This window comes from Mauremys mutica, chromosome 1 (assembly GCF_020497125.1).
Source record: "Mauremys mutica isolate MM-2020 ecotype Southern chromosome 1, ASM2049712v1, whole genome shotgun sequence".
Taxonomy (NCBI): Eukaryota; Metazoa; Chordata; order Testudines; family Geoemydidae; genus Mauremys; species Mauremys mutica.
This window is the reverse complement of record NC_059072.1, coordinates 128,694,310-128,719,730: the sequence shown is the minus strand read 5'-3', so window position 1 is coordinate 128,719,730 and position 25,421 is coordinate 128,694,310.

The following is a 25,421-nucleotide window of genomic DNA, read 5'->3' as shown; positions in this document are numbered from 1 at the left end:
GTTTGCTATATAACTGTAGAATGTGTGTTCTGAACTATGTAACTCACCAAACAAGAAAAACAAACAAACTTTACCTAGCACAAAATGCTAAATCTCTATGAACGGTACAGGTCTGTTGCATCTTACGCGCATTTAACATGAGCAATTTCAGCTTTACGCGGTCGGCAAAAATAACAACAACAAAAAAAAGAGAGAAAAATAACAATTTTAATACTGTACCTGTAGTGCGGGCGATTCCGCCTGCCATTCAACTCAATGTAATTTTGACTATATGCGGTTTTCACTTTACCCGCTAACCGTGGAACGGAACCTCCGCGTAAGATGAGACTCGCCTGTATTACCTCTTGCCCATGAGGAAGGATGATCAAAACTAAAATGGGCCAAAGTCTTTATAGAAAGACTTTCCTAATTGCCCCTATACACCGGTGACACTGCTACATGCAAAAGGGTTTGTCCAATCATCTTGAATTCTAGAAGAGAGAGATGGAAAATTTTCCTTCTCTCTTTTGCTGTTTGGACTCTCACAGGGCTGGAGCTACAAAACGGAAGAAGAGAGACCCAGGGTCAACCTGGGTTAGCTCTAAAAGACATTCAGTGCTGAACAATTGCTGAAACTTTGTCACTTTTTGGAACCATAGACTGTAACTCACTTGTGTATACATGTTTGCTGGCTTTAACCTGTAAATAACTCTCTCATTTAATAAATCCTTAGTTTACTATAGGATTGGTTACAAACATTGTCTTTGGTGTGAGTCCTGAGGTACAAATTGATCGGGGGTAAGTGACTAGTCTCCTGGGACTGGAAGTAACCTGAATCATGTGTGATATTTGGGGTATAGCAACCAATTATCACAAAGTCCAGATCACCTGTGTGGCAAGATAGACTGGAACGCCTAAGGGGATGTCTGTGACTCCATGGTGAGGCTGTTATAGTACTTCAGGAGTTCACATTTGTTACTGGGTTGGTGAAATTTAATTATAGAACACACAACCAGTTTGGGGTGTCTGCCCTGCTTTTTAACAGCCTGCCCTGAGGCTGGCACTCACAGCCATGAACCACTCTGGACAGAGTGACTGATTATAAAAGAAGATATGAATAGTCCAGAAAAACAAATAAGAACAAACTGTGGAAAAAAGTAATCTGATGTGCTTTGCCATTTGATTGTCTGATATTCTGGTGAATAAGTATATGGACTTGAGAAGTGCAAGCTATGTATGTGAACAATTCCTTCCAAGGAGCACATGATGGTAGAATTTTCCTTCCTTTACCCATTTAAAATATGTCATGTCGCATTTGCCCACCCCTCCCCCCCACTGGAAAATACTGCAATACATTCAGTATCACTGGATTAACTGAATTTGCTCTTTTTCTGCTTTGCTGAATATTTGCTTATTTTAAATTTCTATAGGAAAGTCATGTAAATGATACTGAATGGGTTTCAGTGATTTGAGGGTCATCACTGGATGGAAAAGAAAAGGTCTTAGAGCTGATCTAATTTCCTTTAGGAATAAACTTCTCCATATAAATACGCTGAATTACTGAATATGCCAGCAAAACATGGTAACGAACCTTGCTGCAGTTCAGGACTCAGAAACAAATATAAATAAATAGTTTGCTTTGTGTCTAAACTGAAGACAAGTATTGGATCTAAAGCTTTTTTAATTTAAATGTCTGATATAGTATATTACGACGCAATCATTAATGTCACTTTTAAATTGTTTTAGACTAAATCAAATTGTGAGATGTAATGTAAAATGAAATGGCATGTGGTAAAACCACACACAACTGTTTCCATTAACTTTTCATACATTGTTCAGATAAGATCCTGGCCATACTGACGTCTATGAGACTTTTGCCATTGACTTCAGTGATGCCAGGATTTCACCCCTATAATTTGGGCACTGCTTTTTTTAAAGCTACTGCACCACAAGTTTGACATGATTGACAGGAAAAGTAATTTTCCAAAAGTGAGCAAATCAGAGCATCACATGACTTGTTCAGTACTGCTCAAAAATGTGCAAATACAAAGCAGAGATGTGACTACAATAAATTCGGGGGGGGGCAGGAAAAAATATGAGGACAAGTTCCATTTTGTTCAGACAACTTTATATAACTGAAACCCACTGTACTGGGGAAAAAATAGATCTCAAAGTACTACAGAAATGCTTTCAGTCCCATGCATTAGCAAAAATGCTGCTGGGGCATGACAGAGTGGAGGGTGTGAACAGGTGAACCTGCATTCTGATCCCTCAGATGCTAATTAATTCCCCAGAGGAAGCTGATTGGAGTAATTATCTGATCTGGCTGGCCAGCTGGGTAGGATAAGGAACCAATTAGCCCATCAGCCCAAATCTGATAAACAGGCACAGGAAGGAAGTGCTGAGGGAGGGGATCAGGGCTGGCTGAGCTGAGTCACATGGAGGTCTCAGCGGAGTAGGACCTGTTCCCCTCAGGTCCTGAGGAGATGGTCATATCACTGTAGATACTGTAAATAAACTGGTGCATAGGGATTGTTGTGGTAATGGTGGAGGGAATTTAAAATAAAAGTGCTGTGAATGCACAACCACTGGAGTCTGTGCAGTTTCTGTGGGGAAGAAACAGGAGTGAAGTCATGCCCTGGTACAGGATGGTTGAATTAAAAGAATTAGACTCATAAGATTTAGAATGCAAGATTCTAAAGAATGTGATTGACGCACAGGATGGCAGTAACTATTCCATTCTGAGATCTTTAGATAAACATTACAACTAAAGTGACTATCTCCAGAAAAGGAGATTTAATGTGAATCCTTAGCTATGGCCCATAAAGAGGAATATTTGCCAATTTACTGCATGCACAGAATGATTACCCCGCTGAGAACTTGGGGCACTTAGTAGGAGGGGTTTCATCCAGTAGCAAACTTCATAGATGTTTTGTAAATAATAGAAGCCTGGTCTACACTAGGCGTTTAAATCGGTTTTAGGAGCGTAAAACCGATTTAACGCCAAAACCGTCCACACTAGGAGGCACCTTATATCGATTTTAATGGCTCTTTAAACCGGTTTCTGTACTCCTCCCTAACGAGAGGAGTAACGCTAGTATCGGTATTAACATATCGGATTAGGGTTAGTGTGGACGCTGATCGACGGTATTGGCCTCCGGGAGCTATCCCACAGTGCACCAGTGACCGCTCTGGACCGCAATCTGAACTCGGATGCAGTGGTCAGGTAAACAGGAAAAGCCCCGCGAACTTTTGAATATTTCCTGTTTGCCCAGCGTGGAGCTCCGATCAGCACGGGTGGCGATGCAGTCCGAAATCAAAATAAAAAAAAGAGCTCCCGCATGGACCATGCGGATGTGATCGCTGTAAGGGCAGGCAAATCCGTTCTATCCGTTCTATCAGCGCTCCGTTACAGAAGATGAAATTCAGAATCCTTTTTTAAAAATCTCCAGACAGACGCCATAGCAGGGACTCAGCGCACTGCAGCGTGACAAGCGTAACGGAAAGCCAAAGAATCAAATGGATGCGCATGGACTGGAGGACTGAAGCTATCCCACAGTTCCTGCAGCCTCCTAAAATTATTTGCATTCTTGGCTGAGCTCCAAATGCTTCTAGGGTCAAACACAGTGTCCGCGGGTCAGGGCATAGCTTGGCAATCTACTCACCCACCCCCCACCCACCCCCAGAAGCGAAAGGTAAAACAATCCTCTGACTCTTTTACATGTCACCCTATCTTTACTGAATGCTGCAGATAGACGCGATAGTGCAGCACTCAACACCAACATCCTTGCTCCCCCCCCCGCCATGGGCGGCTGATGGTACAAAAGGATGGAAATCCATCCTCATCATCAGCATAAGCTGATCGTACAAAAAGATGGAAATCCATCCTCATCATCAGCCTCAGCTGATGGTACAAAAGGACTGGTAACCGTCCTCGTCATCAGCCTATTGGCCCTAATTTTTTCTGGTGGATGGATGGTGCAATATGGCTGGTAACCATCCTCATCATAGCAACAGGGGGCTGAGCTCCATCTGCCCCCACCCTTCATGTGTAAAGAAAAGATTCAGTTGCCCCTGGACTAGCAGTGGGATGCTGGGCTTCTCTCCTACACACTGCTTAATGTCCTGTCTGGACTATCATAGCAGCTGGAGGCTGCCTTCCACTCATTTCTCACTAACAAGTCAGTGTGTCTTATTCCTGCATTCTTTATTAATTCATCACACAAGTGGGGGGACAATGCTACGGTAGCCAAGAAAGGCTGGGGGAAGAACGGAATCAACAGGTGGGGTTGTTACAGGAGCACCCCCTGTGAATAGCATACAGATAATAATTTCTGCGGGCTCTGACACAGAGCAGGTGGTTCTCTAGCACACTTGCCTATATTAGGCAGCACTGATTCTATTTTTAGATACCAAAAAGGAGGGATTGACTCAGGGAGTCATTCCCAATTTTTGCTTTTGCGCCCCTGGCTGATCGGCCAGGGGCACTTATGACAGCAGCCAATGGTACAAAACGATGGAAGGTGCAATATGGCTAGTAACCACTCTTGGCTTTTGCGCCCCTGGCTGATTGACCAGGGGCACTAGCAGCAAATGGTACAAAAGGACTGGTAGCCATGATCATCCTCAGTTCCAATTTATGGAAGGGTTTGGATGGTGCAATATGGCTAGTAACCATCTCTGCTGTCATGCAAAAGCAAAAGCATGCTTCTGTGTAGCGCTGCTGAATCGCCTCTGTGAGCGGCATCTAGTACACATACGGTGGGAGTCACAAACGGCAAAAAAAGCTCCATGATTGCCATGCTATGGCATCTGCCAGGGCAATCCAGGGGAAAAAGGCGCGAAATGCTTGTCTGCCGTTGCTTTCCCAGACGAAGGAGTGACTGACGACATTTACCCAGAACCACCCGCGACAATGATTTTTGCCCCATCAGGCACTGGGATCTCAACCCGGAAGTTCCAAGGGGCGGGGGAGGCTGCGGGAACTATGGGATAGCTAGGGAATAGCTACCCACAGTGCAACGCTCCAGAAATCGACGCTAGCCACGGACCATGGACGCACACCACCGATTTAATGTGCTTAGTATGGCCGCGCTCCACCCGATTTTATAAATTCTGTTTTACAAAACCGGTTTATGCAAATTCGGAATAATCCCGTAGTGTAGACGTACCCAGAGAGAAGTGGCCAGAATCTGATGTGCAGTTCCACCAACGGGGGATTACTCCAGGCCCAGAGGAGGTCACCACCACTCTCCTTTCTTTATGGCCAAATGGGAGGGAATTCTACTGTATATTTCTTTTATGTTGTAACATGGGATCCTAGTATGGAAAAGGGTGAGAATCACTGCTTCAGATTTACAGTACATTAGTGTATCTGAGTTTTGCATCTGTCCCAAGAATTTTTGTTTTTCTACATGGAACTTTCCTAGGCTGTCCAGAGCGTTACAAAATGGATGCGTGTCTGGTTGAAGAAAAATCCTTTTAGAATAAGGAATCCCAGGAGGAATGTGCTTAAAAAAACCCACACAGTTTTTTACTGAGAAAACAATGCAGAGTTTCAGATTATAAATACTTTGGAACAAGGATTGTGTCTTGTCATGTGCTTGGAAGACAGCTTGGTCATTGTGGGCAGTACTGTAGAACTACTACAATCAAAACAATGATGATAGGTTTACTAGAATCTCCAAATAAATTTTTTAAAAGGCAGTAAACTGCATAAAAGAACATCTTATTTCTCCCTTCAGGGAGCTCAGGATTCCAATGCTGGTATTATGTTTGGTTCTAATCCACTGTTAAGGAGCTACTGAAGGGCATCCGGCCCTTCAGACGTTTTAATACGGCCCTCGAGCTCCTGCAGGGGAGTGGGGTCTGGGGCTTGCTCTGTTCCGGCGCTCCAGCTGGGGATCAGGGATTTGCCCTTCTCCGCATGTGCCGTGGCTCCGCTCAGCTCCCAGAAGCAGCGGCATGTATTCACTCTGGTTCTTACGCGTAGGGGCAGACGGGGCTCCGCATGCTGCCCTTGCCCCAAGCATCGCCCCCGCAGCTCCCATTGGCCAGGAACCATGGCCAATGGGAGATGAAGGGGTGGCACCTGCGAACAGAGCAGTGTGCAGAGCCACCTGGCCATACCTCTGCGTAGGAGCCGGAGAATGGACATGACACTGCTTCCAGGAGTTGCTTGAGGTAAGTGCCTGATCCCCTCCCATGCCCCACCCTCCTGCCCCTGCCCTGATCCCCCCAACCCTCCAAACCCCTTGGTCCCAGCCCGTAGCACCATCCTGCACCCCCAACCCCTCATTCCCCACCCCACCCCACCCCACCCCAGAGCCTGCACACTCCAGCTGGAGCCCTCACCCCCTCCTGCACCCCCACCCCCAATTTCATGAGCATTCATGGCCCACCATACAATTTCCATACCCCGATCTGGCCCTCGGGCCAAAAAGTTTGCCCATTACTGTGATAGATACTTAAAAGTGGTGTTTTTTGGAGGGGGGGGGCAAGACAGGTTTCCTTTAACATATCCGTTAAGTCTTAAGGTATATAAATATGGAGAGTTTATGTAAATGATTTAATAACCTAATTTGCATAATATGTGGATATTCACTGCTTTTTACATAAATGACCAAAAGTAATTAGTTTACAACAAATTTAAGTTCAGAACATAAAGCCCACTGTCTGTTTCTCCATCTATGCATCCTCAGTTCTTTCTAACTTTCTTCATCTCAGTCATAGGTACTGATTTTTTCCCCTTACTAGAAAAGATCATGAGAGGGGCCTGAAAGCTGTTCAGCAGATAATTCTCTCATGTGGGAATCAAGGGTTGTGTGTAATGCAACAACGTTCAATAAGAATTTTACATGTTAACAATAAGCAAACAAAATCTGTATTGTCCAGTGAGATGCACAGACAAGGTGCCAGCCAGGGTGTGCATGGGGGAGTTTAAAGATCTGGTGGGGTATTGGCCCTATCTGCACAAAGACTGGGCTGTGAACTTAAGTATCCTGGGCAAATCTCAGTCGGGGGGCGGGAGGGAAATCTACTCCCTTGCCTCTCCCTTAAAATTCTCTTGCAGTTGCTTTTCCCCAGCACAGCCACCTATGTTTCCCCCAATCAGCAACCCATTTCATTACCAGATGCCGCTGCTTGTATTTACTGAACTACAGTGGCCCGCTACCAGAGATGGCATTCCCTTGCTTCTTCCAGACCTAGGGTTCTTTCCTGTTACAGGAACCTTGCTAGGGCTGGCTCTTTGTACCTTTGGTTCTAGGGTTCTCTAAAGCCATACTCAGTTGCATGAGGGCCCCAAGGATAGATGTGAAGGTGGATAAAGAGATAAGTTTCCCAACACTTATGGAAAGAGCCACCCAAACATGGGGGGAGGGCGCAATATAGGAAAAGGCACAAAGGTAGTTTTTTGAAAATTTAACAAGTGGCTAATGCAGTCTGGCATATCGGGCTGATCAGAAGCGATAGTTGACAACTCAATAGCAAATCAAACATGATAGGCAGAGTGGGGATAGGCTGGAAAGGACCTTGAAAGTGAATACTTATGTTTGATGCAATAGAGAAAGGGGAGACAGTTGGAGTGATGGAAAGAGAGGACTGACATAATCAAAGTGATGGGCTAGGAAAATGATTCTGGCAGCAGCATTCCAAGTGGATATGAGCAGAACAAGATGGCATTTGTCAATGCCAGAGCGAATGATGTTGCAGCAATTTTGACGCAAGACGAGGAGAACCTGGACAAGAGTTTTAGCTGTGTGGACGGTTAAGAAAGGTTGTATCTTCGCAATGTCATACAGAAAGATTCAGCAAGATTTAGGTATTGCCTAGATGTGAGGACCATACAACTATTAGCCAGGATGGGTAAGGAATGGTGTCCCTAGCCTCTGTTTGTCAGAGGGTGGAGATGGATGGAAGGAGAGAGATCACTTGATCATTGCCTGTTAGGTTTACTCCCTCTGGGGCACCTGGCTTTGGCCACTGTCGGTAGACAGGATGCTGGGCTGGATGGACCTTTGGTCTGACCTGGTACGGCCGTTCTTATGTTCTTATGAGAGGAGGATACAGGCCCATTGTATTGCAGTCTCAGAGCAAAGTGTAAGTACCATGCCAAGTGCCACTCCCTGCCTGTTCTCATCTCTCTATTACAAATGGTGAAAAAAGTGAATTAAAAATTAATGTCAAACAAAAATACAGTAGCTGTGTTAGCCCTGATACTGTAATAATCAGAGGCCAAGAAATTGGAGTAATGTGGAATCTCATAACCTCAGCTTCTAGATGTTGCAGTCTTCCTGACAGAGCAGTTATGGGCAGCAATCTATGACTAGAAAGAGGTGGAAAAAACAAAAAGTCCTGACAGTGCTCAGTATTTAGTGGATCTGGTCTTGGAAAAAACCCCAAGAAACACCTCCTCTGAGCCCCCCAGATTCTAAGAGTATGTCTACAGTGGAGCAGGTGGTGTGATTTCCAGCTCAAGTAGACATATCAGAGCTAGTGCACAAAATGGCAGTGTAGCAATGGCTGCATGGGCAGTAAGATGAGCTAGTCACCTCGAGTACAATCCCATATGAACCCCTAGATCAAGGGTGGACAAACCATGGCTCATGAGTCACATGTGGCTCTTTTACAGTTAAAGTGCAGCTCATGGCGCCCCCCTCCCACCTCCCCCATTCTCCACCTACCAGACTTGGGGTGGGGGTGCTTGGGACCTGTGCCTTACAGCACGGTGGTGGGTTAGGGGATTTTGCCCAGTGGGGAGGGTGGTCTCAGGGCTTCAGCCCTGCGGGACACACCTACCAGGGCTCAGGGCTTCAGCAGGAATGGGGCTGAAGGCCTGAGCCCCATCAGCTGTGCCCTGGCTCTTGAACTTCTGAAGATTGGGGTAGGTGACTCAGAGGGTCAGTAAGTTTGGCCACCCCTGCCCTAGATAGATACTCAGGGCAGCTAGCTGGTCCTGCTGCCCATACAGCTATGGCTACAGTGCTCTTTTTAGCATGCTAGCTCTGACTGAGCTAGTGGGGGAATGTCTACTGAGCTGGAAATTACACCCCTAGCTCCAATATTGACATACCCTTGATGGCAATGATAACTCCTTGATTTTAGGGTTGGAAGGGGTTACTTGCAATTAAATTCTTAAAACTTAGAACAGGCTCTGGGGCACTTCAAACAAGAGAGAAAATTAGCCACACAGAACTGACTATGTGAAGGGATTTGTGTTCTGTGGACTGTCCTGTTTTCTACAGGTACCTAAATTACTCCATCGTAAGCTTTGAAAGTTGAGAGAGTTTTGATACGAATGTGGACTTGACAGTTTGGAATGAAACCTCTGAATTAGTCTCAGAAAAAGCTGTCAGACTCTCCTAGTGCTTGAAATCTAAAAACACTAAGGGGCCTGTTCTCCTGTCATTTATGCCACATACAGCTTTGGGTGTCATTTAAAGCACGAGTCATCTTGTCACTCCCAGTTTATGCAAATCAATATTCTCCTATTAGAAAATGAACAAATCTCACATTATAATTGTGCAGAAAAAGGAAATAAGGTTGCCTCTGAACATGGGTCATTTCTCCATATGGATGAATTATTGACATTAGTCCTTCCAAAAGTTTAATTTAAAAAATTTTAGTTCAGTTTCTTACCTCCTGCCCCCAAAAATGTGTGTGCATAAGCAGAAATCAAGGAACTATTAAAGTGGAGAATACATAGACCTATTTTTTTAAAATTACACCCAAGGCAACCATGCAATCAGTGTCATTTTGCAAAGTTTTAAATACATATATTGTTGCTGTAAATATATGTATTCTGCATCTAGCCCCAGTGATGTAGGGAGCTGCAACTCTATCCTTCTCCCTAGCTAGGCAGGATAGTCAGCTCTCCCACTCATTCTCCCTGTAAGTTCCCCACAGTGTTTTACCCCCCACCAAAACCACCAGTGCCCTACATTCACTTAATCCCCATTTTTCCTCACTTTCCCCTCAGTCACCTACTCATCATATTCTCCTTCCGTGACTCGCCACGTTCGTCAGTGTGCTTCTTTCTCCCCCTAGCATCCTCCTCATCCACATGACCTGACTCCTCATAACTTCTGGAGCAGATTGTTACCACATTCTTCCTGGGTTTTTTTCTCCCCCCACAGTCCCATTCCTTGGCTCCTCCACATTCTTCTGTCCTCGGCCTAGCTTTCACATGGTGATTAACGGACACCATGTTCCCTGAAGGCAGCCTGGCTTCAGCCCCAATGAAAAGCTGCCTAACTTTATGCCCTGAGGTTTAATAACTTTGGAGTACAATTGCTGTTAGTGCTCATGCTAACAATGTTCATTATCTGAATCCCTATGTAACCTAGCAAATGCTCTGCCATTAAAAGATCATCGTAATAAATTACATTTTTAGAGAGAGAAAGAGAGAGAGAGAGAGATTTCCTCCCAAGCTCTATACTTGTTCATATTACTTCCACCTGCAACTTGTATCAAGTCTAAGACCTTAAACTGCATTAATCAGTAACTATGGTATTGGTTTCATAATACATTGTTATTTTTAAATTTCATGTAATGTGATGCTTTGAGTTTTACAGCAGTTCACTTGTGCATACCTACCAAACAGGGGTGAAGTTTACAGTACTTAAATGCCAGATATACTGGAAACATGCTGTATAACAGGTAATTGCTTTAATGTGTGCTAATCCCTTTAGATGATGATATGCTTTATAATAATCCCTTGACAAGGCAAGGAACCTATTACATGAATGAGAAACCCACATGGAAAACAATGAAATAAAGTGCCCCACATTTTCTCTTCATACCTATGCTATGCCATCAATGAAGGTATAATTAAACCCAGTTCCTGTAAGGGGTGCTGTATGGATTAAAGCTGTATTTCATCTATTTCTGTCATTGCTAACACAGAGTTTGTTCCAGTTCCCACTGTAATCAATTGCAAAACTTCCTCTGGTTTCAGTGACAGCAGATTCAGGCCTATAATGAAGTTACAACTTATTCTAGATTTGATGAGTCAAATTCTACTTTCCTAGGCATTTGTCTAGTTGAGAGGAGATTCTGCTTGATAATAAAAATAATTATCCAGGAATTTAGTGAAGTTTCATACTATGAAACTAACAAAATAAGAGGGATTAAAAAAATTGTGAGTAAACATAAATAGAGCAAGTGGATTTACAGCTCTTCATACTTTTCATTTCCTAGCACAGTGCAGCTGGAACTTCTGTTTTAAATAACATAACATGAAATTTTAGAAGAGGTTTTAACCACTCATTTTGGATAGTTTTCACACAGTGAAGTTGACTTGAATACGGAACATATATTAATTAAATGTATAGCACAGCAATCTCTATACAATGTGTGTCTATGATTAAGTTTTTTCAATAAATAGATAATGCAATGCATCTATTAAAAGAATGAGAACCCACATGCAACATACTGAAATATTATTGTTTCTGTAATAAGAATAACCATCCATTTATACCAAGAATATTTAAAAAGATGGAACTATTGTTAAATTAATTCTAGCAAAGAAATAAACCTTGCATTATACCAGGCATCCTTGTGCAGCAGAGAAGTTTAGATTCCATTGTTTTACTGTTACCATCCCTCAATTGTTTAAACATCCAGTGGCCTCTGCACATGGATCATGGACTCCCAAAACTATTCACATTAGGACTCCCTTTTCCATACCACAACCATGAAACCCCCACCACATAGGCAGGGCCACGCTCCTGTTTAGTAATATGGGAAGGGCAGGGTCACTACGTGCCTTATTCCCCCGTTTGAAAATCCTTGCAGTATATATTTCAGTATAGACAAGTGTATACATAAAGAAAGCAACGTCCCTCAAGAGTTCATCTTTACTCCAGAGCATACCACTTATTTTACTTGTTTCATAAGATGTTTCCATTTTCATTTTGATCCGACTACTATTATGGCCCAATGGATGGATCTCTGATCATTTTGATCCTGTATCTAGTACATTCTTCCATGCACTTGAATATTTGTGTATGCCAAGTCTGACACCAGTACCAGTGGAAGCTTAAAGGGTGCAGCAAGCTTTTCAACCTTGTCATTAAGTGTAGTATGCCAGAGGCCAGCATTTTAAGTTTTGGTCCAGAACAACAGAAAGGGTTAATCCATTACCACTTCCAGAACTGTAATGGACTTTCTGGCACTGAAGAAATCAAACTGGTTCTGTTCAGAGTTGTTTTTAATCATTTGGCATACTTTGTTCCTTTTAAGTTTTAGTGGCTCTTCTCCAAAATAAACAATAAGTCAAGGAGAGGACAAAGCTTGAAAGAAAAAAGTGCTGTATAAATCAGAATATAAATCTGTTCAAAGCACATCCTGCCTAGTTAGCATCAAGTTCCCTTCCAAACAGAAAAAGAGGAACTGCTTGCAGAAATTTGAGATTTTCAGGCCAGAATTTTAAAGAGCTCAGCTTCCATTTAGACACCAAAGTAAGTGACCAGCACATTGAGTGCTGAGCTCTTCTGTGAAATCTGTCTTTAAGTGTCACAGTGGGAACTGAAGTCTTCTGAAAATCTGACCCCAATTATGGGTGCACTAAGCCCTTGAAAATCTGGCCTCAAATCCGTAATGCTATGGCACTTTAGAACATGTGGTGGAGAACAAAACCAGAAGGATAGACAGATGACCTAATAGATCTTTTCCAGTTTTGACTTCTATGAAAGCTATTGTCATTAACAGAAAGAATTGCATTATATTGGATGTGTCACCACTGCTTGCAATTATGTTTATAGGAAAGAGGGTTAATGGCTATTTATTTCATACTAGAGATGATTGCAGTGTTGTTGAAGCCATTGGCCCAGGATATGAGAGACACATGGTAGGTGAGGTAACAGCCTCTCTTAGACCAAACCACCTATGGTGATGAGAGGGGTAGGTAGTTGAAAATGAACCTCTGATGGGGCAGTAGCTAGGTTGATAGAACAATTCTTCCATCAATGTTACATGATTTAGGTTGGCTTAGTTATGACTTTCAGGGATGTGGATTTTTTACACCCTTAAGAGATGTAGCTATCCCAATGTAAATTCCCAGTGCAGACCAGCCCTAAACTAAATACATGCTGGGACAGATTGAACCCCTTATATTAAACACACTTGCTGTAGACGACCCCTTAAAATGAAGTGGGCAACTAAGGTTTAGAAACCAGTAGGTTGTGTTAAAAACTGTTGTAGTGAGCCATGAAATCAATCTTGAGTCCTGGTTTTTAGTGTCTAGAAGATTTATGAATTTAAATTCCCAGGCTTGTCTTCTGAAGTGTTGTGAAGGTTTCCTTTGAGGATGAGATTGAGAGCTCAGGTATGAAGTGATAGCTTTGTGAAAAGTGTTCACCCACAGACGATATGGTGTTTTTAATCTTTTATCATTTTTCTGAGAGAGTTTATTAGAGAGCATAGTGATTGGCTGGTTTCACCCACATAGTAGTTGTTGGGGCATTTGATGCACTGAGATGAGCAAGTTTACATAATGAGTTTTGCCTGATTAACTGTTCCTAAATCTACAAACGTAACAAATTTCTTGAATGTATTCATTATTTTAAACTTTTCATTAATTACTTCTGTGAATACTCCCAAACTGTGAATATTATAGTCAAATTCAAAATTTATGCTGTGACTTATGGAAAAGACTTGTGCAGTTAGACACACTGAATATTGAATTGTACATTTGAAGGTTCACACTGTATTGGTTAGTTACCCTTACATAAGTCATACGATCAAGGAACAGAAATAGTGCCATGTGATTTATGTAAATAACAAACACATGGCAAAATTGCAAACTGATTTTATAATCAAGTACGCACTTTGAAGTTCCCTTTTGGCAAATAATGAAACATTTGATCTAAAAAAGCTTTCACAAGGATTTGCACTAGCAACACTTGAGTGCACAAGTGTTCCCAGAAAATAGTGAGTCTAACCAAATCAAAATTTACCTTTAATAAGAAGTTTCATCCCTGGAATAAAGAGAGGTGTTTCCACTGCTGCTTTCTCCAGCATTTTCTGCCAAGGGAATGCAGTTCTAAAATGTGGCCTTGTCTCCACTGAGGGGTAGCTGCATCAGTGCAAACCAGACCAGGTCAAAAAATGGAAGTCCTTTCCCATAAAAAATTTTGAATAAATTTCTGTTCTGAACCATGATGAAAGGTCAATACCGCAAAATTTTATCACAGGAAGAGATTTCATGGGAAAGTTCCATTTTGGGAGATCTGACACTGAATTTTTTTTGCTTTCTGGCTGCCCTCCTGGAAAACTATTGTCAATTTCACTTTCAGAGGGGAGTGGACAACCATCTTATCCTGAAGTCAATTATTTTGGCAAAATTGAAGTTTTGCAACAGAAATTTTCAATTTCAGGAAGAGGGCATTTCCCATTGGAAAGTCATTTCATCTAAAGGTTCCTGACCAGCTCCAGTTAAAATTGTAGGGTACATCAGCTATGGCTTGCACTGGTGTAGTTTTCCTGCTTGAAAATAGGGTAAGTTGCTCAAGTGCAAACTGTGGTTTTCCCTCTATGCATAAGATTTGCATAGGTGCAGTTAAACACCGGTGGCTGGCCACTGATGTCTGAATGGGGGATTTGCCCCACTCACGCTTAAGGCCTTTATCTAGAGATCTATAGGTGTTTTAGAGGTGTTCGCTTCTGAAGTAGCACTGTTATATATGCACAGGGAGAGCTATAGTTTTATGTAGGGAAATGCATTCACCGGGGCTCTGCTTTTAGTACCCACAAGTCGTTGTCTAGTGAGGAAAGGATTTGCTTGGGATTCAGTTCCTCCTTCCTAGAAAGCAGGTTGTCTGTAGCATACCAGTTCCTGACAAACAAAATAAGAGTTCCTTGTTGCTGCTGACTGTTAGTAATTACAAAAGTTCCTCACCACACAAATACATCACCTAATTTTTCTGGTGACGAGGGTGGGATCCTGTTGAAAATTACAGGCAAGCAGCAGGATTCTGGAACTGCCCCAACAGAAAATTGTTATCTCAAGAATGCCCAGCAAGCATTTGAGTCTGAAGGTGCCATCTTCAAATCTGAACCAACGTTGTTTGCTTGCAACTTGAAATGGCCACACTGGGACACATTGAGAACTTCGATATAAGTCAATCTGAATCATGGGATAATTGTTCAGAAAGACTATTATCTTGAAGCAAATAAGATAGGCTGACCCTGAAAAGAAATGAGCCATTCTCTTGACAGTCTGAGGGGCCAAGACATTCGACATTATACGATGGCATATTGTGCCTGCTTTGTCCAAGATCAACACATACAATGGAATCATAGCTTTGCTGAAGGCACATTTCTCACTTACACCAGTGGTTCTCAAACTGTGTGAATAAGGACCCCAAAGTGGGTTGCAACCCCATTTTAATGGGATCGCCAGGGCTGACAGATTTGCTGGGGCCCGGGGCCAAAGCCCAAGCCCCACCATCCAGGGCTGAAGCTTGAGGGCTTCAACCCTGGGTGGTGGAGCTCAGGTTCTGCCCCCTCCCCCCGCTTGGGGCTGAAGCCCTTGAGCTTTGGCTTTGCCCCCTTCCTCCCCGATCCTGGGCAATGGGGCTCAGGGGCAGTGGGGCTCAGGCTTTGGTCTCCCCTCCTGGGGTCATGTAGTAATTTTTGTTGTCAGAAGAGGTCACAGTGCAATAAAATTTGAGAATCCCTGACTTACACCATCTGTCATTGTTTGGAAATTTCAATTTCATGAACAAAGTCAACGAGTTGATGACTGCATCAATGCCTAAGTTGCCAAACTGCATCTGATTACTGAACATGGTAACTTTGGTAATTTTCTTAATGACATGTTGCAAGATGACCTTGTCTGTGGAGTTCAGACTGAATCACTTCAATGCCGTCTCCTTCCTGAGCTGAATTTGACATTTGCCATCACTCAGGAAAAGGTCTTGATGCCCAAAACAGAATCATTGCACACTAAGGAAAATTTATGCCATGACAACCAACATGAAGGCTGGCCATCATGATCCAAAAGATGATTGTCCTCAACAAACAATGGGAACTCAATCACATTAATATCATTGGACAAGATTAATCATCTAAACATCTACTTACGCTGCAAAGGACAGCATCAATGCTCTGCTTGTAGATTCAAAAATTCTGAGTGGTGTTTCAGCAAAAAGAAGGTCACAGTGAGAGAGTTTGTCAATTAAAGGTCAACAGTGTGAAGCAAAAGGACTGTAATAAGCACTCTCATCCTCAAGTATCAAACAAACTCAATGGTTCCTTTGACAAAGATATCAAGAAGATTTACAATATTCAGAGCATCTGTGACAAGGAATCTTGAGGTTCTGAGATGTTTGCAATAGTGTTCATCAATGGCCATGACTGCAAAGTGGAAGTCAACTATTGTTCCGGAGTATCGATCATCACTGAAGACATATTTTGTTGGTTTGTTTTTTTTCAAATTGTCATCCCAGGTTGTCAAGTCAGTCATGCAACCTTCAACATTTTGTCCATTGTAGTGTTGACCATATCAGAAGGTGTGATGTGAATGTTTGCTACAGCTCTTTCTATGCAAGATGTCCTTTTGTGACTATGAGAGGCAAACATAAAAGTCTCTTAGGTAGATTCTCTGTTGGGAATCAGCATCCAAGGTGTCCATGTCATCAATGAAGAGCAACTAAGAAAGATTGTTGACAAATTCCCTCAAGTGTTTTCTGAAGACCTGGGAGCTCACAAGGGGCCTCCAATGTTGTTGAACTTGGAGTCAACAGTCATGCCAATCCACATTAAGGGCAGAAACGCACCTTGCGCCTTACTTCCAAAGATGCACAGATGAGTATCACTAATCAAGAAGTATTTAGAATCAAGCGTCACCAATTTGGAATTCCATTTCACTGGCAATTTTCTAATACTTCACGGAAACTCTACTTTCCAGAATTCCAGGCACTGAACCATATTTTGGCAACATCTTGCTTATGGGATAAGCCAGGGATAAACTTGCTGAGTGACTTCAAGATGATGATGTGCCAATTCAAGAAGTCAGGCATTCAAGTCAAGAAAGAAAAAAGTGTGAAACTGGAGCTATAAGTGTTACCTTTTTGGGTTATTGCATAGATGCATCTGGTGTCCATCTGAAAGAAAACAAGGTACGGGCAATCCATGATGCCCCTGATCTGAAATCCAGACAGGAACTTCAAGCATTTCTTGAGGTGTGTGATTCCTGTCTGGGACCATGTGGGCCATTTGCACAGATTAGAGTAACTAGGGACAGTTGCACACATTAGAGTGACTAGGGACAGTTGCCGGTGAGCCTGGTGCCTTTGCGGCAGGGCAGGGGGTGGCAATCTCAGGGCAGCCCTGCAAGTGGCTGGCCCCTTGGTTTGCTTTCCCATCTGAGTACCCAGTAACTCCATGGAAGCATGTGCTCAGGTCTCTTAACATAATTTATTAAAAAGTCCCAAAGCATAGTCCATATCATATCAGTATAAGTAGTCTTCAAAATGACATGTCCTCTTGGCCATTTTTATAACACATACCACTTTCCAGAGTGTTCTGCTACACCAACTTTTTGTGAGCCCTCCTCTGTCTCTCTATCAGGTCAGCCACCCCAACCCTTCCTTCTGGTGGGCAACCCATCTCTTAGCAGCAGGAACTCCCACGGCCTCTCCACTGGGAGTCTCTCATGGTTCCACATTCCTCAGATGCCCAACTCTGCACCAAGGAAACACCACTGGGTAAGCCCCTCCACCTCTCCCCCTTCCCTTAGCCATCTCTGGCCTTTGACTCCAGCTCTGTGGTTTAGAGCAACAGGCAGCTCCTTCTGCTACCATCACCTTCAGCCCTTTCCAACCCTCTGGCCCTGGCTCTTTGGCTTGGGGATGCCAGCCACCAAACCCCTTGCTGCTCGCCTCTCTTCAGCCATCTTCCAGGAACCACCTTCCCTCTCTCTGGTCTCACCTCCTGCTCTGTCTCCTGACTGTCTGCTCCGACACACTGGATCTTACCAGATCTCTTATAGCTCCATAAATGCTGCCCCACCCTCTTAATTGACCCAGCTGGGAGCACCTGGACTGGAACAGGACAGCTGAGCCCAGTTTCACTTAATGGTCCAGCTACTCTGTTACATGTTCACTTTTGGGTTGCTTTGGCTGTCACCTATGCAGCTTACACCACTCATGGCCCACACCTCCTCTTCTGGATTTTCTGCCATAATGAGCTCATCAGCTGAGGTTCTCCTAGGAGAAGCTCTTGAAACCAGGGAGTAAACAAAGCCCAAAATTCATGGGTTTTCAGGTCAGAAGGGACTATTATGACAATCTAGTCTGATCACCTTCACAACACAGGCCATTAAATTTCAGCCACTGATTCTTGCATCAAGCCCACAACTTGTAGCTGAACTAGAGCATATCAAGCTCTTTATTCTGTGAATTCTACAGCTTAGTATTGGGCTGCAGAATGAACCCTCCTGCTAAATGTAAATCTCATTTGAGGAAAGGCCTTCTTAGTTCGGGTTGGTTTCATTCAGATATGTATTAAACACCACACCTCACAGCCTCAATGCAAAGGATTTAATTACTTTTCAACACATTTTACTGTCATATCTTGACAAAGTAGTTTACTTTGATTCAAACTAACTAAGAGTACCTGTTCGATAGTCAGCTCACTGCAGCTCAGCAGTGGAGCTGCTCTGTTATCTAATGCAGCTTAAATATCAAATCCTATGGATTTACATTAAAACTAAACCAGTCTAACAGCAGGTGTTGATGCAAACTGAGAGGAGATGTGCCTTCTTACCATGATCCTCAAACTTAGCAGTAATATGCTACAGTATTGAGTTATATCTGCTGCTTGGGGATAGAATGAAAAATTCTCAAAGAAGCTTCATTTTTTTCTGTATTTCTTTGGATATACACAATATCTATGTATTAGCAAAAGTTCTCTCCAGAGATATCATTTTCTTCCATAACTCTTGTCACTATGATGTCCTAAACCCTGAATTAAATCCTGTGATTAAAATAATTGTGATGTGACCAATACTACATTATTGCATTACCCAATAAACCAGAGAAGCAGCTAATTATGGCCCCAGTCCTGCAAACAAACACTTATGAACATAATTAAACATTAAGTACATGATAGTCTCATTGACTTCCTTCAAACTACTCATGACAAAAAAAGATACTAATTACCTATGGCTATCTGATTAATTAGCAATAATGGAAAAGGAATTTGATGAATATGGTGGACCAAGTTAATTGTGATTTAGTGGCAAATTATATATTTGCCAAAGTATTTAGAGTGTACCAGATGATGAAAATAAAAACAAAAACAAAAAAACCCAACCCAGTATGGAGTCCATAATTAAAATTATCAAAGTTTCTTTCGGTGCTACTGATTTTATTTTATTACGTTGCATTAGCTGATAAAAGTTATTTAAAAATCATGGTGGCCTCACAAAACCTAAAGGAGCCCAGTTTTATGTTGCTGCACAAGCTAAAAAACCACAGCTTAGTATTAAATCTTCTTTAAATGGAGCTGAAGTTTAGTAGCTACCTTCATACGGTGACCACATCTCCTTTTGCATCCTATAGAGATTGCTAACTGGAAGATATAACCGCAGGGAGTTTAAGCAGCTGTTATGTGGCTAACCACATTATGCAGGAGGCCTGTCAGGTGAAATACATAATAAGACACTTTGCAACTTCCCTGCAAAGACTGCTGTCATACAGTATGCTTCAGTATGTCACTTTTCGTATATTAAATTACTGCTGTAACAAAGCTCCAGGGTATGTATGTATATAGAATTGTCAATATCTACCAGGTTACTGGTGAAAGGAAAGGGGATAATAAAAAGCAACAGATACTAAACAACTAAATGATTTTTCTTCAAACATATTCGTAAACAAAGAATCATGGGAATTATTGTGTAACAAACCCGTGGGTGCCACCACTTCTTCTGTGGCTGGATCAAATGTTTTCAGAAAAGACTTTAAACAAAACACAGTGAGCCAAATTCTTATCTGGTGTAAATCAGATTCGTTCATTTGACTTCAAATCAGTGAAATTACACTGATTTACATCAGCTGAGGATCTGGTCTGGCAAGTGCTCATTCTCTGTATGTTTATAGTAACCATTCATTCACCACTGTTTGCTGATTTTCTGTAAACAAGAGTGTGCAGCATGGAAAGAAACCATCCATGTCCTTGTTCACATTTGTCAACCCAAATTAAAAAAGAAAAAAGACCATTTCACAGGAAAAAAAAAAAAGGAAGACTTTGTAGACACAACCCTCCCTCCTCCAAGTCCCTAATTTTCACTTTGCTGAAACATTTTTTGTCCTTTAAAACACTGACATTAGAACAGCACAGTGCATAATTATCTACCAACATTTAAATGCTATAAATAAAGATTTTGGTGATAAAGTAGATACACACTCAGACTTCTTAAGTGTCCCTCACTGGAAGGTATTTTCTATCACTTTTTTACTGCAAACTATTAACTTCAGAAACATTTGATGGGAGAACATAGGTTTCAGACTCTGGGATTTAGGCTAAATAACCGATCTCACATGATTTTACGCTTCTTGCACAATTCTTTTTCTTGTGTCTTGGGTGACTAGACAGCAAGTGTGAAAAATCGAGACGGGGTAGGGGGTAATAGGCACCTATATTGGGACTGGACCTATAAAATACGGACATCTGGTCACTCTACTTGTGTCTCATGTTGAGTTTGTATCAGACATTATTATTATTAATATTTATTGCAGTACCGCCTAGGAGCCCCAGGACCCTATTGGACCAGGACCCCATTGTGCTGCACTTTGTACAAACACAGAACAAGATGGTCTCTGCACTGAAGAATTTACTATCTAAGTAAATAATCGAAGCAGTTGAGAGGTACTGCGTGGACACAACTTTTAGCTCCACTGAAATAAATTGATCTGGGAGAATATTTTGGAAAGATCAGAATGGGAAAAGTCAGATTGTTTCCCTTTTACCTAGGAATTTGCCTGAATTACATAGGAATTAGAATGAGCTGTCAGAAACAGAGCTCTGTAAAGGCAGTATCCCCCACTGCCAAAGAGAGCAGCAGCTTCTTGCAGTGCCCTACAGCAAGCAATCCCCTCTGCAATAGATTGCGCTCACCCAGTCCAAGTGGAGCCATCACCAGGCATGCTCAGTACAAGGCAAGGTAGTTGCTACTGCAATACCAGAACTTTGACTGTAGGATGAGTAGGTAATAAAATAAGATCCTCAAATGAGGCAGGAGGACAAATTGTTAATGCACAAAATGATTTGGAACATATCAGTATAGAATGTATGGGTTTGGGTTGCTTATTATTATTTTTAAGTGTCTGAAGTAGACATACATCATGTGAGGCCTTTTGGAATAAGGGCCAAGATTTTTCAGAATTAACAGTGATTTTGAGTGCCCAACTTGAGACCGCTTAATGAGGCCTGAATATCAGGAGATGAGTCCTCAGCACTTTCTGACAAACAGGCTGATTTAAGGTGTCTTGAGTTGAGTTCCCAACATCACTGGTCACTTTGAAAAATCTTGGCCAAGGGTGCTGGGATTGGCATTAGGAATAATGGCAATACTACCTAGCTCTTATATAGTGCTTTTCATTAGCAGATTTCAAAATGCTTTACAAAAGAGGTCAGTATCATTATCCCCATTTTACCTTTCTTTCTTCAGTTTCCTCATCTGTAAAGTGATTTACCTTAGGTCACCCACCAGGCCACTGGCAGAACCAGGAATAGACACACCCGCCCCACCCCATCCAATGTCTCCTGAGTCACAGTCCAGTGCTGTCCTCTAAGCCACAATGCTTCCCTAAATGAACTGAATCAGTTCTTAAGAACTTCCAGTACCCAGAAGGACAAAAGTCCTAAAAAGATCCCAAGATTCTCCCATTGTTTTGTGTACTGTATGCAGGGTAATAACATGAGATGATTCCATACCTATTAAACTAAACTGTCTCTTTCTTAAAGGAACTATTTATAGAGCTGCTCCAAGTTCAGCTTAGCATTCTAGCCATGTGCATGCAGACTGACTTCTTGGCCTCTCCTCCAAACTCTTTCCTCCTAGATCTGTGCTCCTCCCTTCAGATTCTATGGAAGTTGGTAAACCTATCATTTCTTGCTGTCGGGAGGAGAGGGGGGGGCAGTCAGACAGCACATACCTTTGACCCCACCCACAGCTCCCAATCCCCTGTAGCCCCCTCCTGGAGCAGCTGTGATGCCCAAGTGTGATAGAGTCCACTTGCTTCTCCCACATAATTGGTTCCCTGTCCCACCTTAGAACCAATGGACCCTGCGTCCTTTGTTTTATTTGAGCTAACAGCAGGTGTCAGCCCTCATGTTTCTGGTTGCTGGAGTTAACTGGATTCTCAGTATGCAATACCTAATGGCTAGTTGAATAAATTAATTAAATGGCCAAAAAAAAATCCCTATGTTAATACAGAGGTAAAGTTCCTTGGTAGTATGTCATCCCCTTGCAGAATGCTGAGTTGAACAAACCTCAAACATCTGAGAACCAGGAAAAGCACAGTTAAGGGTGTGTGGGAAACGTTTTTAAAACCTTTTTGTCCTTTAATAGTGTAAGATGGAATCATGTGAGTCAGAATGAATGGGTTATAAAAGGAGATGAAGAGCTGTTACTTTTCAGCAACTGTGGAGTTAGCAAAGTAAAGATATATGTATTAATGGGGTTTATTGGAACATTGCTGCATGGGCAACCTTAACTGTGCGTTTCCTGGTTTTTAGAAGTTTGAGATTTGCTCAGCTCACTGTTCTGCAAGGGGACGACCTACCCACAAGCAACCTTAACTCTGCATTAACATAGTTTTTTTTGCCACTGAATGGCCTAGTTTTTTGAACAGGAAAAGATATGTTGTTGGTAGGAATTAGTCATCATTTAGACAGTTGCACATATATCACATTCCACAATTTGCCAGCCAGACCCTGCTCTTCATATCATGAGGGTCTCACAAGCCCTGCTTTGCCAAGTTCCCTAGCCATGCCCCTGACTCATTCACTGCATTTCCCCCTCCAGCCTGGTCCCCTCCCCACTACTCTAACTAGGCTCCTTCACCACAATCAGGAAACACACCTCCCTGAAGTCCTCACTACCACGTATAAAGCATTTCTATTGCAATTACTTTCCGCCATCCTAAAACCCAATTCACATGCAGTGCCTTAAGTGAAGGACAGCTAAGTTATAGTGGAATGTTTTTCCTGGTTGTGTTTCAGAACAGATGGAGTGTGGAGTTTGTGGCTGGGGTGGCGAGAGAAATCACAGCCAGGGTTTCTGGTCCAAAACACTGACAGTTTTATGTTTGAGAGAAAGATCCTCTGATTCCTGTCCAATAGATGCACCCCATCTCCAAGAAACAGTGAGCGGTCAGAACTTGCAATGTTTCTATGCCATACAGCCAAGAGCTCTCCAATTTCCTGATTAGTCTTCTTCCAACACTTATTATTAGCTTTCGTATGGTGTCTATAGCAATTATTCAGATGCTCAGCCAAATCAGAGAAAATTATCACACTTCCTGGACACAAATCTCTGATGCAGTTAAAAATCTGCTCTCATACACTGTATGAGGTGTATACCAGGAATAAGGCCAAGATTATTTCTGCCTGAGTAAATCACCACGTCTAGTAGCTCACAACCTCTTAAGTTGCTAGTTAAATGCTGCAGAGTGGACAAAACATGATGCCAACACAGGCCTCCTGCCTCTACCCTGCCTCTGCAACCTCATGATCAAACAAATCACCCAGAATCCACATGTTGGCAATCCTGGCAGTGCAGCCATTTCTTTTTCTTCAGCAGTCAAAGTACCTGCGCTGTCAGTTCCTAACCTCCATGCTATGTGGTTTTGGAAACATCACATGAATCTGCCCCAAGATCAGGAACCAGCCACCCCCATCCAGGGGCTAGTAAAGTACAGATTTTCTCAACCAATCCAAGGCTTGCCTACCACCTATCCCCATTTCCTACCCCTTACACAACCCCTCTCCTGGTCTCTGTTGTGCCCCCCCTCACAAAGTCCAACGTCTCTGGCTCCTTCCCACCCGATATAATAAAAATGTTGGTTAAAGCAGTTGCTGATTATTCTGTTGTGTTCACAGGAAACCTCCCCATAAAATAAAAACATGTTATGTTATAAGAGAGACTGGCAACTTGTAGCGAGCAGCATGAGTTATCAGATATTTATTGCACAGGTATACAAAGGTTCAGATTAGAAACCTCAATGGCAGGGTGTTCACTGGGGCAATGGCATCACCACATTTCCCTCACAATATCCAGGCAACTGTAACATGGCTGCATAGAAACCCTTTAATGTTTTTTCTCTTTACTGGTGCATGTACACTGTAATCCTTCCAGACTGCACATCTATACAAGCAAAGACGTGAACAAGTTTTTAAATATGGTTCACAGGTTGGGTGTCCCAAAGATTTAGTGGGTGCCGTGCAGAACCTTGGGTAAAACTTGACTCACTGCAGCCCCAGCCCCTTTATCCTTCCCAAATTTGGAACATTAGTGCCCCATGAGGCACACCAATTTAAAAGCAGTACAATAACTTTGGATTTTAGAAAAATAGCTATTTTTTTCCAAAGCTTATATTTCTGCAACCCCTAGCTCAAAGGACCCCAAGCTTGGATTGCTACCCTATTCTGCACTCTCCTGAGGAACACCAAATTTTAAAGGAATCTGGATAAGCCTGTTGATTTTATAGGATTCAGAAAGGTCAACCTTTAAACATAAGTTGTGACACAACCTGAACTATAGTGGAGCTGCTGCACCACTATAATACATAGCCCTATTGCCTCTATGACATTAAGAAGCAAAAGGAATTAAGGACCAACACTATTAGGAAAAAGGATAGGGTTAAATTAACAAAGAGACAAAGATAGGAACTGGGATAAGAGAAAAGGCTGGAAAATCCAGAGGAACAGATAAATGAATGAACAAGTTAAACCCACACCGTAATCAGATCCTCCCTCAAATAAAAACATCCATTTTAATAATTAAATGTAATCGAAACCCCACACATAATATAAAGGCAAGTGCGTGCAAGTCCAGACTCTGTCCACAAGTCCTGGGTGGTCTGTGTGCACAGTTTTTTGGTTTGGAGCTTTACAGGTAAAATGGAACCATAAAATAATCAAATAGACTTTGCAGGCCTGATTACTGCTTGTGTACGGTGGCAACACACTCCTTCAACAATAGGTCAGCCTTCACCTGGATGTACACCTACTGACCTGGAGCTCCTCCCCTCTGAGTCTTAGCTAACTAGCTACGTAAGGAATCATCAGCACTCACTCTAAGGCATTTCACTGCAAGGCACATCCCTAACTGGGCTCAGTAGGCTCCAGGTTGCTCACACCTTTCCCTTCCCTCAGCTTCCGGAGTGAGGGAGGCCTAACAAAGTGAAGCAGGCTGATGCATCTCTCCCTGC